The following is a 12,467-nucleotide window of genomic DNA, read 5'->3' on the forward strand; positions in this document are numbered from 1 at the left end:
TGCATGTGTCATGTTTCATGATGTAGTCCATGATCGCGAAGCTTGTTTGGAAATAAGCAGCCGCAGGCGTGCTACTAACAGACACGTAGCGAGATAGAGAGGGGACGCGGCAATGAAAAGTGTTTTCGTTATTTATGCATGCGATATGTAAGTAAACGTGGTGCAAATATGAAATTCATACGCTAGTTTCAGTAATTCCTTTTATTTATAGCTATACCTGGTGCAGTTCTGGGTAATTATAATTAACACCCTCGTCAAGTCACCCCAAGGTATTAAATAACTGAGTAGATAGTGCCCAGTTTTTTTATGCCAGCATGTACACAAAGACCTGTTCCGTATGATGACGCGATTAGTTCTTTTTCTAGATTATCAGTACTTATGCATGCATAGTTACATGAAAACGTTTCTTACAGAAGATAACTAACACAGTACTGCACGTGCAGGAAAAAAAGCCGAGAGATTTATTACGCTCCTCAACGTCTCATGAATAGTTTGCGACAAATGGAATCATTTGATTTTCATGCGAATTACGAAGGTGAGTGATCCAGTCTCAGAAAATGTGAGAGGTCAGAAAACGAACCTTAAAGTTTATTCCCTCGTTTATGGCCTCTTCGCTTTCGCTTTGGTCAAAGAAATGCGGCACTGAAATCAAAGAAATTACCTCACAATTTTTGACGACCACATATCTAAAAGCGTAGTTTATAAATTTGTACTCAATATTTTGCTATACTTTTTCGTCACGAAACAAGGCTCCAGGGCTAGGAAAGAACATAATTCTAGAAATCAAAAATTTTCACCAAATCGACCAGCTTAACAAGAGGACAAGTCGGCCTGGCTGGTGCGTGGTCATGCGGATAAAAACAGCGCTCAGCGAGACAGAGGAGATCAGGGACACGACGCTGTCCCCACTATTCGCACAGCGCGACACGTATGCCAACAGACGACGAGCGCACGTCTGCTCCGACGAAGCAACGCCAGCACTTCCCCTTACTACTGTCCCGAAGTAAAATCATTCCGGCTAGTGCAGACTGTCAAAACTTATTTTATTCAATGCCTAACGTATAAATCAACGGCAGAAACGCTTTCTGCGTCTTTACTACTAACCATATATACAATACACAGTGGCAAACTATTTCTCTGAATACACCGCACGTGGCCAACGCGAGCTCGTGTACTTCAACAAATTACTAAGTTGGAAGCATCATCTATTGCTATGATTCGCAGAAACTGGAAACGCACCTACAACCCTTGAAAACCCGCGCTCAACACCTATCCGCAACGCCACTCCCCGACCTTTTACCTACCACGGGCCCGCTAGCGACTGCAGCGCCACCTCGTTTGTTTACAAACACGCAGGAGGTCTACACATCCGAACAATCATTCCATCGGCTGGGATGAAACCACTTACTCTCCTCCACCTAACCCGAACCTAGGCAAGGACCCTTGGTGAGGTCAGACGATCACTGATTATCATACGTCGCTCTACAGCACCCGGAAAAGACCACATCACATACAGGATCCTCCGCAACCTTGACGACACCTCGCTTCAGGAACTGAAGGGCCTCCTCAAAGAGCACTGGTGCAACGGGGCGCTGCCCTCCAGTTGGAAACATGCACGAACACATCACTTTTATTCCCAAACCCGGCAAGGCACTCCTCCTCCAAAACCTTCGCCCTATCTCCCTCACCAGTTGTGTGGGAAAACTATTTGAACACGTCGTCCTCAACAGACTACAACTCTTTCTAGAAACCTCGGGATTGCTATCCAACAACAAAATCGTCTTTCCTGCCAATTTCTCTGCACAAGACATAGCCCTATCCCTGAAGAGAACCTTATTCTGCACAAAAAAAGCACAAGGTCAGCACACGCGTAATTCTTGCCATGGACATGCCTTCGACAATATTAGGCCACGACTATACCCTTCGCACCATGGCTACCACGGCTGCGGGTCGCGCATATGGCGCTGCATCCGATCGTTCTTTACTCATCGAACGACCCAGATCAACTCCGCACTATACCTTCACCTCCATTCTCACTCCACAACCGGGCACTCCACAAGGCGCCGTTCTCTCCCCACTCCTATTTAAAGAAGCTCTAGCCCCCCTGGACAAACAACTCACCAACATACCTGACCTCCACGCGGCAATATATGCCGACATCACCTTATGGATGAGTGAAGGCTCCAAAGGAGAGGCGCAAGAGACTTTACTATTATAAGTTGATATCATCACCTCGAAATCGACCAATATGGGCCTTAAGTGCTCTCAACTCAAATAGAAACTGATCATGATCACACAACTTCCTCCGGATCCACGCATACATGCCATACTGCGGCCGAACTGTTTTAGATAGGACTTGCCGTGCCTTGCGCACTTTTGGGGGCTAGAGGTTTTTATCTTCTTCCTCGCTCGAGCTCCCCGCTGTCTTGCTCGCCCAGCACGTTTAATGAAACCTGGTTTGAGTGCTTCGACCGTTTATCAGTGACATATTTGGTGGAGCCGCTGGGTAACGGCTCATGTACGTTGACCTCGAGGACACTCCTGACGTCAGTTCCCAACGCGTGGCTACAACACCAATCCACAAGGCGAGCCGCCGCCAGCGAGGCCTACAACCAGACTTCGGTCAACTCGCAAGATCAGCAAGGGCCATGACGTCCGCTACGGCTAGCCAGACAAGTCAGCTTTCCGGGAATGCCCCGCCGTTCGTCCTTCACACGCCTCGGTCGCCCCCATCATTCCACGGTGAGAGGTTTGAGGACGTCGAAGACTGGTTGGCCAGCTTTGACCGAGTGGCGGGTTTCAATGAGTGGGACGGCGAGCGCAAATTGCGGAACGTGTACTTAGCACTACCGGACTCGGCCAAGACGTGGGATGAGAACCACGAAGCTTCCTTCACTAACTGGGAGATCTTTCGCCGAGAGCTCTTAGCCACGTTCAGCACCAACGAACGAAAGGAGAAGGCTGAAATCGCCTGAGGACAAGAAGGTACGCCACTTGATGCGCGGCGTCAAAGAGCAATTGTTTGCCGGACTGGTACGTGACCCGCCAAGAACGGTGGCCGACTTTTCCAAGGAGGCAACAAGCATGGAGCGTTCTCTGCAAGAACAGGGCGCGCACTACGGCCGTCAGGCTAGTGTAGCAGCCGCTCACCACTATTCGCCCTCGTCGCTACCCACTGAGGAGCTTCGAGGGCTTGTGAGGAGCCTGGTGCGCGAAGAACTCGAGAAACTTCGCTTCGAAGCTCTACAGGCCAGCGTCGCTACCATACCGGACGTGGTCCGAGATGAAGTCCGCAGAGCTGTTCAGTCGCCACCAGCTCCGCAGCCAGCGCCCTATGTGATGACATACAGTCAAGCACTACAAAGTCGTCCTCGGCCAGTGAGACAAGCCTTTTCCCCCGTCACTCCTGTGCCTTCACCGCGGTACCCAACTGCAGCTGTACCCGTCGTACCGCAGGAGCCAATGTCCACCATGAGCAAATCGCGCGTTTGGCGTACGCCAAACAATAGGCCGCTCTGCTACCACTGCGGGGAGCCCGGCCGCATCCTTCTCCACTGCCCCTACCGCAGAATGGGCTTAAGGGGGTTTACACCTGACGCACCTCGACCACGCTATGGAGAACGGCCGCGGAACATCGAGCAGTATCTGTCCGATAACGTGCAGCCGATGACCTCGCGGTGACGCCAGTCCCGGTCGCCATCCCCAAGGCGGTTTTCTTCGCCAAGCCGCCCGTCTTTTTATAGCCAGTTCAGAGGCGCGTCCCCACATCGGGAAAACTGAAGACGGCGTCCCCCAGGGGTAGGGCCGCCGCTATTGGATCAAGTCAAGAACCTCCACCCGACGATTCGCGTCTACGATCCGACCGACGACGACCTCACCCGACGACCTCAACGACAACGACGTGCTGCGACCGACTGGTGTCTGCCGAAATCCCAGTAATCGCTGATAATCGCGATGTGACCACACTTCTGGATACCGGCGCTGATTTTTCTGTAATGAGCAGTCGGTTAGCCACGGCCCTCAGAAAGGTTCTGACCCCTTGGTCTGGACCACAGATCCGCACCGCCGGCGGCCATGTGGTTACGCCAATTGGCGTCTGCACGTCACGAATCCAGATCCGCGGTGCTACTTTCCCTGGTTGCTTTGCTGTGCTGCCCGAGTGCTCCAAATACCTGATACTTGGTTTGGATTTCCTTCGGGAATACGGTGCTGTCATCGACCTTCAGGAGCTTGTCGTGTCATTTTCCACTCAACCCCCTGTTGACGGCGTTCCCGAGCCAAGCGGGACTAAGTTACGCGTCTTTGACGACCACGTATTAATCCCGTCGAGAGTTAGCATGTTTGTTACCGTGAATTGCGACATCACTGGAACTCGTGGCATCGCTGAAGCCAACATGTCGCTGCTCCTTGGTCGCCAAGTCTGTGTTGCTCGCGGAATTGTTGAGCTGAACAATGGCCGAACCGAGCTCTTGGTAACCAATTTTGGCTGTGAACCACAGTGTTTGTCCGGCAGAACAGTTATTGCGTATTTCGAAGAACTCGGCGACTTCGCGGGACAGCACGCTTTGTCCGAAGCATCGGCCCCGACCACTCCCATAAAAACTGACGTGAACCCGAACCTCTCGTCTAATCAAAAACGCTGCCTCGAAAGCGTTATCCAGTCTTTCTGTGACTGCTATGCCCCGACCTCTAAGGTTAGGCAGACACCGCTCACAAAGCACCGAATTATAGTCGACGCCAACCAGCGGCCGTTATGTCAGCCGCCTTACCGGATCTCTTCAAAGAAGCGTAATGCCATTCGCCGTCAAGTTCAAGGAATGCTCCAGGACGACGTGATACAGCCGTCGACGAGCCCGTGGGCGTCGCCTGTTGTTCTAGTAGCAAAGAAAGATGGAACCTTACGGCTCTTCGTTGATTACCGACGTTTAAATAAAGTCACAAAAAAAAGATGTTTACCCTCTGCCGCGCATTGATGACTCCCTGTATCGGCTGCGCAACGCCAAGTACTTCTCATCGCTAGATTTACGCTGCGGCTATTGGCAAATCGAGGTGGACGAACGCGACCGGGAAAAGACAGCCTTTATTACACCGGAAGGTCTGTACGAATTCCGGGTGATCCCTTTCGGCCTGTGCTCGTCTCCTGCAACCTTCCAACGGATGATGGATACCGTTCTTGCCGATCTGAAATGGCAGTCCTGTCTCGTGTACTTGAATGACGTTGTCATCTTCTCTGATACGTTCGAAGAGCACCTGAGACGCCTGCGCGCTGTGTTCGAAGCAATTCGGTCGGCCGGTCTTTCCCTGAAGCCCGAAAAGTGTCACTTCGCTTTCGAAGAGTTGAAGTTTCTGGGTCACATCGTGAGTGCTAAAGAGGTTAGCCCCGACCCCGAGAAGACAGCCGCCGTGGCTGCTTTTCCTGTGCCCACCGATAAGCGAAGCGTGCGCTGCTTTCTGGGTCTTTGCACCTATTATCGGCGTTTTGTGCAGAACTTCTCCCAGATCGCTGAACCCCTTACCCGCCTCACGAAAGATTCTGAACCGTTTTTCTGGGGTCTGGAGAAACAGAACGCCTTTGAAGACCTCCGAACTCGTCTCCAAAGTACGCCCATCCTTGGACACTTCGACGAGTCGGCCGCCACTGAACTGCACACAGACGCCAGCAACATCGGTCTCGGTGCGGTCCTTGTGCAGTGGCAGGATGGTCTCGAACGCGTAATCGCATACGCGAGCCGCACCTTGTCACGATCTGAGGCAAACTATTCCACCACCGAAAAAGAATGCCTGGCCGTTGTGTGGGCAGTGACCAAATTCCGCCCGTACTTATATGGCCGCCCTTTCAGGGTCGTCAGCGTCCACCACTCGCTCTGTTGGCTGGCGAACCTCAAAGATCCCTCGGGACGGCTTGCACGCTGGAGCCTTCGACTTCAGGAATTCGATGTCACCATCGTCTATAAGTCTGGTAGGAAGCACAGTGATGCCGACTGTTTGTCTCGTGCTCCTATCGAGGACCCCCGAGCAGGCCTACTGCAGCCCATTGATCCGCCTCAGGTACCCTTCCATCAAGTCGGCATGGACTTACTCGGCCCATTTCCGGTGTCCTCACAGGGTAATCGCTACATTGTGGTCGCCACCGACTACCTCAGCCGATACTGTGAAACTAAACCTCTTCCCCGTGGTCCCCGCAGGGGGGCGCCTGCAGCTTGCAGGCGTCGCGACGGTGAGTGGCGACACCGCGGGTTCCCGAGCATCCGCAGGGACATCCCCGCAAGGGGATGATGGTGAACTGTGCATCACCACGGACCCGAGCACCCGCGCCTCGCCGTGCGTGGCATCGCCGTGTCCGGGGAAAAGGGGATCCTGGTGGTTGAGCCGATGCCGAGCGTTTGGACCCTTAAGGCCCCTTGGCAAAGGCAACACACCACTTTGGCCCCAGCTTCCTGCAGACGGCACCTCCGGCCTGACCCGACCGGGAGGAATCGGCAGTCGCCTTTTCCTATCCTCCTCTTCATCTTTCACTTTCCTATCTCTGTCTCACAACTCTCCTATATCCTACTCACTTCTTAGTTTTTCCTTTTTTCCTGGCGGCGAGGGTTAACCTTGTGTGACCAACTACCCTGAGTTGCGTCATATTTGGTTATAGTTGAGGTGTACAGCTGGCGTGGGCAGGACTTGCTATCAAGTTCCTGTCCCGTCCCCTTGTTGGACTCCGTGGTGGGTGGCTGGCACCATGACCGAAAAACAAAGTTTTTTTTATGGCTCCCCAACTTTCAAAACCTGATCGCTCTCTCAAAAGAGGGCGGAACGAGGCAGACAACTTCTTTCAAAAAAGAAAAGTAACTTTCCCCAAATATCATGTGATCCACAGTGAACAACAAGATAAAGAGGCAAGAATAATATCCCCCTTCCTTGTGTCAAAGTGCTTGACTGAAACCCTAGGCATTGGCTATAAGCTGTCAAAAATGGCCAGCGGCGACTTATTGCTCGAACTGTGTGACAATGTCCAACATTCTAAGCTCTCCAACCTTACATCCATAGGGGAAATCCCGGTCTCCGTGACTCCTCATCGCTCACTAAACACTGTCCGAGGCGTAATATCGGAAAATGATTTTCTTCACATAACTGAAAAAGAAATGCTAGAAGGGCTCATCGACCAAGACGTCATAGATGTCCACCGAATCAAAATCCGGAAGGACAACAAGGAAATAGACACAAAACACATGATCCTGACGTTCAACACCAGCACCCTGCCCGACACAATCGACGTGGGATATTTGAAAATCAATGTACGACCATACATACCAAACCCTCGCAGGTGTTTCAACTGCCAAAGGTTCGGCCACGGCTCACAGAGCTGCCGCGGTCGTAAAACTTGCGCAAAATGTGCCTCTAAGGATCACCAGTCTGATGTATGTGACGCAGCCCTGTGCTGTCCAAACTGTGAAGGAGAACATGCTGCATACTCCAGGGCGTGTCCGTCCTGGAAGAAAGAAAAAGAAATTATCACCATAAAGACCAAAGAAAACATTTCTTTTAAAGAAGCGAGAAGGCGTTTTGCGCTTACAAACACATTCTCCTTCACAGCAAAACAAAACTTCGCTGATGTGGTGCGCAGGGGCGTAGTACCGCACAGCACTCCGGCACCTGCCAAGGCCGCTCCCACCGAGCCTATGGCAGGGCCATCCACGCCCCAGGCAGGGTCAGCGAAAGCTGCCCTGTCACTGCCAAAGCAGGGACCGCCGGTCCATGGGTCGGCATCCCGCAGGACCTCCCCCCGTCGGGAGAGGCCTGAAACTAACACAACCGCGGCTGCGCGGTCCTCCAGCACCTCTGTTGAGGTGATGGATACAACACCCACTCCGCCTCCATTACAGCGGCGGAACAGCTCTCTTGAGCGAAAAAAAGACAGGCCCCTCATAACGGGCCCACCTCATAAGTAAATCTCCTTTCATTTTCTTTTAAAAACACAAGCATGGCTTTTTTAATACAATGGAATTGTAGAGGACTTATCCGGAATTATAGTGACATAACACATATTTTAGGGTCAATGTTACCCATAGTTTTATGTCTTCAGGAGACCAATCTTGGTCCACAACATGTGCATATCCTGAAACATTATCAAACTTTAAGACGCGATCGCGAGCAGGCAAATCGACTCTCAGGAGGCGTCGCAATTGTCGTCCAAAGCGGCGTCCCTGCTCGAGAAATAAAGCTCAATACAAAACTAGAGGCGGTTGCAGTCAGCATCGTCAGCTATAAAACACTAACAATCTGTTCCGTATACATTCCTCCACATTTTACATTAACAGTCCATGATCTAGAAGAATTGATAGATGAACTTCCAGAGCCATATCTGGTAGTTGGGGATTTTAACGCTCACTCCCCTTTTTGGGGAAGCGAGCGCTGCGACTCTAGGGGGCAAACAATCGAAGATTTTATCCTCTCAAATAACATCTGTCTTTTAAATACAGGAAAAGCAACTTATTGTTGCCCAAGCTGGGCAAAAATGAGCTTTCTCGATTTAGCTTTCGCATCACCATCGCTTTTTACCGATTTTAAATGGGATGTTTTAAATGACCCTCTGGGAAGTGATCACCTACCTATTATCATCAGCCTCTCATCGTCTACTGCAGTCATCCCCACAAGACCACGGCGCTGGAAACTTCACCTCGCCGACTGGTCACTTTTTACAGAAAGTGCCACTCTAGATAAAGAATTTTCTGAAGACCTCAGCATAGATGAAATTAATGACAGGTTTACTACATGCATAATATCTGCTGCAACACTCGCTATACCACAAACAACAGGACTCGTACAGAAGAAACACAAAGTATGGTGGACAGAAGAATGTACATCTGCAAAAAAACAGCAAAATAAAGCATGGGGCACCCTGCGTCGGTACCCCACTGCAGAGAACTTACTCAATTTTAAGAGGGCCAAGGCGAGAGCGCGGTACGTGCGCAGGAATGCTGAGAAAACCTCCTGGCAGAAATATGTGTCCTCTATAAATAGTTCAATACCATCAAAGAAAATGTGGGAAAAGGTTCGAAGATTCAGTAGTGACCATACCCCTTTCACACTTCCTCTATTGACTACACCCGGGACACAAACATCATTAGAAGAACAGGCCAACATACTAGGTGAGCATTTTGCTGAAGTTTCCAGTTCGTCCAATTACACAAACACGTTCCAGAAGCACAAAGCAATAGCAGAAAAACAAAAACTTCCATTTGCAGCAGGTATGAACGAGGACTACAATCAACCCATCACACTCCAGGAATTGATTAAGGCATTATCTTCTGGTAAAAAGACAGCAACAGGCCCAGATAATGTGCATTACGCTATGCTTGCCCATCTCTCTGAGGCTGCCGTGCAGGCATTGTTGAACTTCTTTAACAAAATATGGATGACTGGCAGAATACCTGAGGAGTGGAAGAAAGCAATAATAGTACCTTTTCTGAAACCCGGAAAACAACCAACAAGTCCTAACAATTACAGACCGATAGCCCTCACCAGCTGCATCGCTAAATCTTTCGAAAGCATAGTAAACATTAGACTGACCTTCACACTTGAATCTCGTCGACTCTTAGATTTACATCAATGTGGATTTAAGAAAGCATGCTCGACCACTGATCACCTTGTCCGCCTAGAAAACACCATCCGAGAGGCGTTCATCCACAAACAGCACTGTATCGGGGTCTTCTTTGACATGGAGAAGGCATACGATACCACGTGGAAGTTCGGCATCCTCCGCGACCTAGCAGAGCTAGGTATCCGAGGCAGGATGCTGAACTGCTTGAACGACTTCCTGGCTAACCGCACATTTAGGGTCCGCCTAGGAACAACTCTCTCCATGACTTTCACCCAAGAGAATAGCGTACCCCAAGGTTGGATTCTAAGCACGACACTCTTCGTAGTAAAAATGAATTCGTTAGCCAAAGTAATACCCAAGTCCATAATGTATTCGGTTTATGTAGATGACCTACAGATAGCATGCACTTCCTCCAGCATATCGTCCTGCGAGAGACAAATACAAATCACACTAAATAAACTGGCTGCTTGGGCAGAGATAAAAGGGTTCAAGTTTTCTCCTCAAAAAACAGTAGCTGTTCTGTTCTCATTGCGACGAGGCCTACAATTCAATCCCAACCTATACTTGAATCAAGCCACACTACCAATTAAACCAGAATATAAATTTTTAGGACTCACTTTTGACAAGAAACTCACATTTCTACCACACATTAACAACCTTAAAAAGAAAGCATCCGAAGCCCTCAATGTATTAAAGGTGCTCTCGCGAAAACGGTGGGGGTCCGATAGAACATGCCTATTACACATCTATCGCTCTCTGGTACGCTCCAAGCTGGACTATGGGTGCATAGTATACGGTTCAGCAAGAGCATCCTACTTGAAACGACTGGACCCTGTTCATAATCTTGGTCTGCGACTATCAACTGGCGCATATAGAACATCCCCGGTAAACAGTCTTTACATTGAAGCTAATGAGCCTGCACTAGAGGATAGAAGAGTCACACTAACATGCACGTACATCCTAAAAACCCGTTCTCTCCCTAAACATCTCTGCTATCCCATTGTTACCAAGTGCCCATCTAGGAGATTATTCAATAATAAACCACATTTTATCAGGCCACTAATAATGCGCTTTGAAGATAAATGCGAAGACTTAGCAGTGCTGGACGCCCTACCTAATATTGCACAAAGACATGAATATCTACCACCATGGTACAGCCTTCCTTCAGTGTGTGACTTCACATTGACACACGTAAACAAAGAGAAAATACCACACGAGCACATACTGCAAGAGTTCTTTGCATTACAAGAAAAATATGACACTTACACCGAATTTTACACTGATGGCTCAAAAACAGAAAGTCATGTCGGAAGTGCAGTAATTCAAGGAACAAAAGAAAAAATGATACGATTGCCACAGTATGCATCGGTATTTACTGCGGAGTGTTATGCCATCTTTGTAGCTGTAGAACAAATAGTAAAACAAAACATAAAAAACAGCATCATTTACACCGATTTACTGAGTATGCTAAAAGCGTTGCATTCTTCAAACGCTGCTGAACCCATAATAGGAAAAATCATACATAACATAGTTAAAATTACAAAGCAAAAACATAACATCATATTCTGCTGGGTCCCTAGTCATGTTGGAATTTTAGGTAATGAGAGAGCAGATGCTTGCGCAGCACAAGCTAGAATTGGCCATATAAAACAAGTTAACATACCACAGAGGGATTTTTCTAAATTACTGCACAGTAAACTCAGGAATAAGTGGCAGATTGCATGGGACGAACAAACAAACAACAAACTACATTTTATAAAACCTGTTTTGGGAGAATGGAGATCATGTACACATCAGGAGCGTTTCATAGAAGTTATTTTGTGTCGACTACGCATTGGACACACACACCTTACTCACAACTTCTTACTGACAAAAAAAGGCAAACCTCTCTGCGAAATGTGTGGCGATGAACTCACGGTAAACCACATTTTAATTGTATGCAAAGAACTGGAACAACTGAGGAAAAAATATTTCACAACATTGTACAATGAATACATCCCACTACACCCCATGTTACTTTTAGGAGATCAAGCACTGGTTGATTTTTCCAGCATTTTTAAATTTCTCAGAGAAGCCAATGTTTTATACAAACTTTAGATATAAAAAGCGTAACCTTTAACAAAAGCTCTAACCGTGTGTGTGGCGCATCATAGCCTCAGTTGCTTTTGCGCCATTAAAATCAATATAACTAACTAACTAACTCTTCCCCGTGGTACCGCTGACGAAATTGCGAACTTTTTATCCAAAACATTTTGCTTCGTCACGGTGCACCCACCATCGTTTTAACTGACAGGGGAACAGCGTTCACCTCGGCCCTTACACAGGAGGTTATGCGCCTGAGCGGCACCAGTCACCGCAAGACAACCGCTTACCACCCACAAACCAACGGCCTCACCGAACGGCTCAACAAGACGATCACCGACATGATTTTCATGTATGTCGATGCGGACCACCGGAACTGGGACGCCATACTCCCTTGCGTCACATTTGCCTGTAATACTGCAGTCCAGGAAACGACACGCTTCACTCCTTTTCATTTAGTACATGGTCGCGAAGCCACAACCATGCTGGATGCAGTGCTGCTTCCAGCTAGCACTACCTGCTCTGTTATGGGTGCTGCCCAATACGTTCGTTACGCTGAGGCCGCCCGCCAACTAGCTAGAGAGCGCATCCGGCACCAGCAAGTTCTCGACGTTCGGCGCTATAACCTCCGCCACCGAAATGTGCGTTACCAGCCCGGCGAACAAGTTTGGGTGTGGAGCCCAATCCTTATGCGTGGGCGATCCGAAAAGCTTCTACGGCGATATTTTGGCCCCTACGAGGTGATCCGCCAAGTCAGTGAGGTGAACTATGAAGTTATCCCCCAGGGAACAGTTAG

Source organism: Amblyomma americanum, chromosome 2, assembly GCF_052857255.1.
Source record: "Amblyomma americanum isolate KBUSLIRL-KWMA chromosome 2, ASM5285725v1, whole genome shotgun sequence".
Taxonomy (NCBI): domain Eukaryota; kingdom Metazoa; phylum Arthropoda; class Arachnida; order Ixodida; family Ixodidae; genus Amblyomma; species Amblyomma americanum.